Source organism: Eptesicus fuscus, chromosome 4 (genome assembly GCF_027574615.1).
Source record: "Eptesicus fuscus isolate TK198812 chromosome 4, DD_ASM_mEF_20220401, whole genome shotgun sequence".
Taxonomy (NCBI): domain Eukaryota; kingdom Metazoa; phylum Chordata; class Mammalia; order Chiroptera; family Vespertilionidae; genus Eptesicus; species Eptesicus fuscus.
This window is the reverse complement of record NC_072476.1, coordinates 65,678,617-65,684,616: the sequence shown is the minus strand read 5'-3', so window position 1 is coordinate 65,684,616 and position 6,000 is coordinate 65,678,617.

Here is a 6,000-nt window from a genome sequence, read left to right as displayed (position 1 = left end):
AACCCTCCAAAGGGCAATATGAGATTTTGGTATCTTTTGCTGGCCAAGGGATTTCCAGTTATTAGAATAAAACTGAAGGAGGCCTAGAATTTTTAACTTTATAGGTTACCAAAAATAATTTCAGGTGAGAGTTCACCATGTGATTAACACATAGATACCCATCAGTTTATTTTTGATAATATTAAAACTATAAAACAAAACAAAAAACAACCACACAAGAATAGAATTGGATGGTAATACTCATCAAAGGAACAATGTAAAATTTCTGACTCTTCAAAGAAACTTTTCATGTGTTATGATTTCTTCTTTGTAAAATGAAGGCGTGGAATTAGGTATAAGATTCCATGTACTACGTTCTACAAACACAGTGTTTATTTCCCTGAATGCACAGAGCAGAGACACTTTGGCTACATCATCCTTCAAATAACCAGGTAACTGTCCTAAATACAGAAATATGGCTAATTAGACATGGTTTGACAGTAATAATAGAAACTGTCACTTATTAAAAGTTTATTCTGTCAGCTACTATATTTGATGCTACTTGAATTTTCATTAATCACCAAAATTAAGATATTACCTTGAAATATTATTAAACCTAGAGGCCCAGTGCACAAAATTCTTGCACTAGTAAGGTCCCTAGCGGCTGCTGGCTGCTGGCTGCTGGCCAGGGCCTCCTTTCCCCAGCTGCCAGCTGCCAGCCAGGGCCTTCCTTCATTCTATGCTGCCCTCTGGTGGTCAGTGCACATCATAGTGAGCAATCAAACTCCTGGTTGGTTGAACTCCCAAGGGGACACTTTGAATATTAGGCTTTTATACATATAGATAATCTGTTAACTCCCTAATTTTATTTTGCTCCCACTATATTTCTTCCTCTTAACAAGGGTTAAGCCAGGCTTTCATTGTCTTGCTTCAAAAGTATTGATTGATATTGCAAAGGTTAAAGCAGAAGATGTTAAACAGCAGCCTCCTCTTGTGTCTGAAAAATAATCCCATTTAAAAGATTAAGCCAGTTCATTCCAATCTTTGGAAAGTAGAGGGAGGTGTGGAGTGAGTAGACAGAGATTAGACAGAGCTATGAAAATAAAAGATGCCTTATGACTATAGAAGAATGTCTGCATGATGGTGAGAATTGTGCTCCTGTGTCATAACCTAGGGAAAGGACAGAAGGGGCAGTTGTAAGGTACCGTCATGGAGGTTGGACAATTGGCCAAAACTTGTAGCCTCACAACAATCCCACACTCCCTCCAAACAAATGTGCCCACGCTAAGCACTGAAATAGCAAGAAAAGCCAGTTTTCTAGTGGATCACTTGGCATTGGACAACTTATTTCTTAGCTGTGACCATGATGTAAGGAAGGGTGGATAATCTACCTTGACTTTCAAGGTAGGATGAAAGTTCTTTGGATTCTTGTGCAACCCTATGCAAACTTGAGGAGATAAATGCTGCTCTTCTTCCAACCCCATCGAAATCAGGATTAGCATTAAATCACTACTCACCAGCCTGAGCACTGGTGACTCAGCATTAGATTTAAATTGATTTAGAGAAACAAAGAGCTAAGACATTCCAAAGAGCATTTATGCATATACGCAAAGCCCATGGACACCAACAATAATCTGGTGAAAGCCTGGGGTGGAGAGGGATCTGGGTGGAGGGGAGCAAAGTGGGGGAAATGAGGGACATCTGTAATACTGTCAACAATAAAAAAATACAAGACAGCTATAATAACAGATAGTTATAATTATAACAGATAATACTATAATAACAGATAGTTATAATTATAACAGATAATACTATAATACTACAATTTCCATTTTTCAGATAACTATGGTAGCCTTTGGTACTTTGAACTAGGTATAATTTAATAATTTAAAAACATTTTTAATATGTTTTTATTGATTTTTAGAGAGAGAGGAAGGGACAGGGATAGAGAGATAGAAACACTGATGAGAGAAACATCATCGATTGGCTGCCTCCTGAACACCCGCTACTAGAGATCCAGCCGAAACCCCGGCATATGCCCTGACCAGGAATCAAATGGTGGCCTCTTGGTTCCAGGGTCAATGCTCAACCACTGAACCACACTGGCCCTGGGCTAACCTAGGTATTTTTGCTTCTCCTCCTGATACGGGAGAGTTTATACTTCCTTCCTCAGGTATGCATGACCACGTGCTTGTTAGCCCAATCAAATGAGTGCAGGAGAGTGCATCCCTTCCAGGTGGAGGCTGTATAGTGTGTTTACCATCCCCCACAGGTTTCTGTCCTTTCTGCCTCTGCAACTGGCACTGCCTCAGATGGTGTCTGCTCTGTCAGCTTGAGTTCTGAAATGAGGATGGCACAGAGCAGAGTCCACAGCCCACCACAGGACATGAAATGTGAACAAACCGTAAGTCATTTCATTTAAGACGTCGCGATTTGGGTTTTTTTCCCCACGACATACTCTGGTCTGTTCTGACTAGTCCAATAATGAGCCTGAGAGTTAATAAGCAACTCCTGTAAGTTTATTTCTCAGTGAATCCATGCTGATTTCAAACACAGTGGTCAGTTAATATTCAATAACAGTTTGTTAGGTGCCTACTAAGGACACACCCTGTTAAGGGCCTTGAGAATTCAATGTTGAAAAATTCAGATGTGTTTTTACATTCAGGGGAGCTACTCACAGACTGCTTAACCACTGTTCAAGAATTTGACCAAGGATTTACATAAAGTTTTTAATTTTTAGAATTTATTTCCTCCCCTCTTCACCTACACACCCACCTCCAAAAAAAAGGGGGAATAACATTTGCCCATCTCTAGACTTTGGGGTCCTTCTTTTTCCTCTACAGTTTCTTAGAATTTAGCCACAGTAGTTCCTTCATCAGATCTGCAAGTCATTTAAATATCCTGGGGTATAATTTATCTGGGCCTGAAGGCTTGAATTAATTTAAAGCTGTAAAGTACTCCCTTATTATCTCTGTACCTATCTTGCACTTCAATTTCCTCCTAATGATGTTTGTTCTAGATTTGCCAGCTTGAAAATTATTTTCCTTGATGGAGAAAAAGGAAACAAAAACAGAATATGAATAAATCTTCTCTCTCTGCTTTATTGCTTAACGTTATATATTTTGTCATAAATTGCAAACTTTCTTGAGGGGTGTGTATTGCTTTGAGCAATTGTTTTCTGCAACATAGCCAAGACATGCTACTTATCGGGAATAAAGACCAGTTAATAATCAGAGAGGCTGAAAGTAAACATTTATAGACAAGTGTTCACATAAACCCCTGAGGTAGCTTGATGAGATTAACCTGGTCTTGGGAGCACTCAGTGGAGGAGCACCTGGAATGTTTTGGGTGCCATGGAATACTCCAGATAAATGCAGTATTTTTAATTTGAGGCAGCCTAAGGCAGTACTTCCATATTTTAACTGCACAGAGCTACGAGTTTGGATAAGGTCTATAAAGCACCTCCTCTCTGTTAGGCTCTGACTGTATGTGGCTATTACTCTAGCACAGTGACAATGTTGACGGTAAATTGAGTGTCTCCAAATTCCTGCTGGAACTCAGTGCTCTCTGTTATGGAAAGATTGTGGGCTGTGTTTGGGCCAGGTAAAGCTTCATTCCTCAGAATTGATCGATTGGTTGATTGATAATCTCATCAGATTTGTGTGCAAGGTCCTCAGTGTTGGATTTTGATTTTGTTTGATTCTCTTTCTTATTCTGTTTAATCTATTTAAAAGTCCTTGCTATTTTGTTCTGAGAGCTTTCAAATGTTCCAGGTCTTTGTAAACTTCCTCCAGATTGTTTCCATCTTTGGTCTTCTTACATCTTCTCAACCTTAAACTGCTGAGCTCAGGACACAGTCAGCAAAGAGGACTTTATCTTTGGTTTCTGATTCATGAATTTGGTTAGGATCTCACATTAAGTTTATAGTAACATAGAGTCTCTGATATTTTTCTGACTATACTCTTTAGAGAACTTCTGATACAAATGTATAATCCCATGTATCTCAGAACTTTGAAAATGTTCTTTAATATAGTGTTTTGTTGTTGTTGTTGTTTGTTTTTTTTTTTGCTTTTCTCTGAGTTTCACTCCTGGGCTTTTATGAACTCTAAGATGACATGGTTACTATCTCCTATGGTTTCTCTGTTGCCTCTATGTTTTTAGCCCTTTCTCCTTAGATAAGAAGTGAACCCAAAGTAATTTTTTTTTTTTACCGTAAAAGCAAACCATTCTCAATCCTTTGTGTCTATTTTTGTGTCTATTACGCATGGTATGCAGACGTCTGAATCAAAATCACCTGCAGTGGGTGTTTAACATGCAGGTAGAACTGCCCCAGCTGGGTGGTTCAGTTCGTTGGAGCTTCAACCCCATATACCAAAAATGTTATGTGTTTGATTTCTGGTTAAGGCACATACCTAGATTGTAGGTTCGATCCCCCATCAAGGAGTACAAGGGAAGCGGCTTATGGATGTTTCTCTCTCCCTGCTCCCTCTCCCCTCCCCTGCACCTTACTCTCTCTCTAAAACAAAAACAAAAACAAAAACAAAGACAAAAAAAAGGCAATAAACATGTCCTCAGGTGAGGATGAAAAAAATGCAGATGGAGATGACAACAGCAGAGGAGCAGGAAGCCTTGAATGCTGCTCTTTCCCACCGCCCTCGAAGCCAGTCTGGGAGATTCAGATTCGGTTAAATTTGGAAAGGTGCTGGAAAGCTGCAGTGTTAGCACTGTGATTGGGTTTTCTGCCATAGGCTGGTCGGTTTGAAAACTCTGTTCTACACGATGACCACACCCACGCCCTATGCAAAATAAGACAACAATATTCTATGTTACATGCTTTGAGAAAATAAACATTTTTCTAATAGATTTTACTTTGCTGCCTGTTTCCTAAAATACTTTACAAAATCATTATTTGCCTACTATGACTGAGATTATAATATTATTCTACAGGGATAATCCATCTAGTCCTTTGTTAATCAAACAAATGTTCTTTTCCGATGGTTCAATTCTCAGATTCTTAGCTATATAGTTTTCCTTTTTACATCATATAGATGAATTGGCATGGAAACATGCTTACACTTATGGAAATCTGTAGTCTTATACTCAAAATAGCATATACTTCTAGACTCTTCTTTTGAAAAAAGCAGAAGAAAACAATATGTAACAAACAGGGAAACTTTTTTTTTGGGGGGGGGGGGGGCCGGGGTTGGACAAATATCAAAATGCTACAAAGAGGCCTCTATGGGATATAGAAATCCTAGGATATTTTCTTTTTGCTCTACATGAGCATACAATTTTTGCATACTTTTAAAGAATAAAATTTAGAATTTCAAAAATGTATCTTCCAGATACATAAAGATACTTTGGCCAAGCATTATATATCTTAATAATAAAAGCCCAGGATTGTAACGACCACTCACGACCAAACGCTGACCATCCAGAAGTCAGAAGTCAGTGCTGGTTTTCCCAGCTGCAGCCTGGCGACCCAACACTGACTGCCCAGGTGGCTGAGACCCAGAAATTGAGTCAGGGTCTGATCTGCAGCCTCAGTGGAAGCTGTTGATCAGTGTACTTACCTCTCTCTTTCTCTCCCTCTTTCTTTCTGATCTTCGCCAGCAGCCAGGCTTTTCTTTCTCTCCCGGCCTCCATGGGGGCTGCTGTTAAGCCCCACCTCTTTGATCAGGCCCAGATAGGCCTGGAGATGCTGATTGGCATAGGAACCAATCAATCAGAACCAAAGGTGGGTGCTGTGGGGAACCAATGGCTGTCTAGGAGGCAGAACTTTTGATGCTGACTGGCATTGAAACCAACCAATCAGAACCAAATCTGGGTGCTGTGGGGAGCCAATGGCTGCCTAGGTGGCAGAGCTTTTGATGCTGGCATAGGAACCGACCAATCAGAACCAAATTGGCCAGCAGAGGAGGACAGTTGGGGGCGCCATCAGGCCTGTAGGGGACAGCTGTTGGGGGCAACCAGGCCAGCAGGGGAGGGCAGTTAGGGGTGATTAGGCTGGCAGGGGAGAGC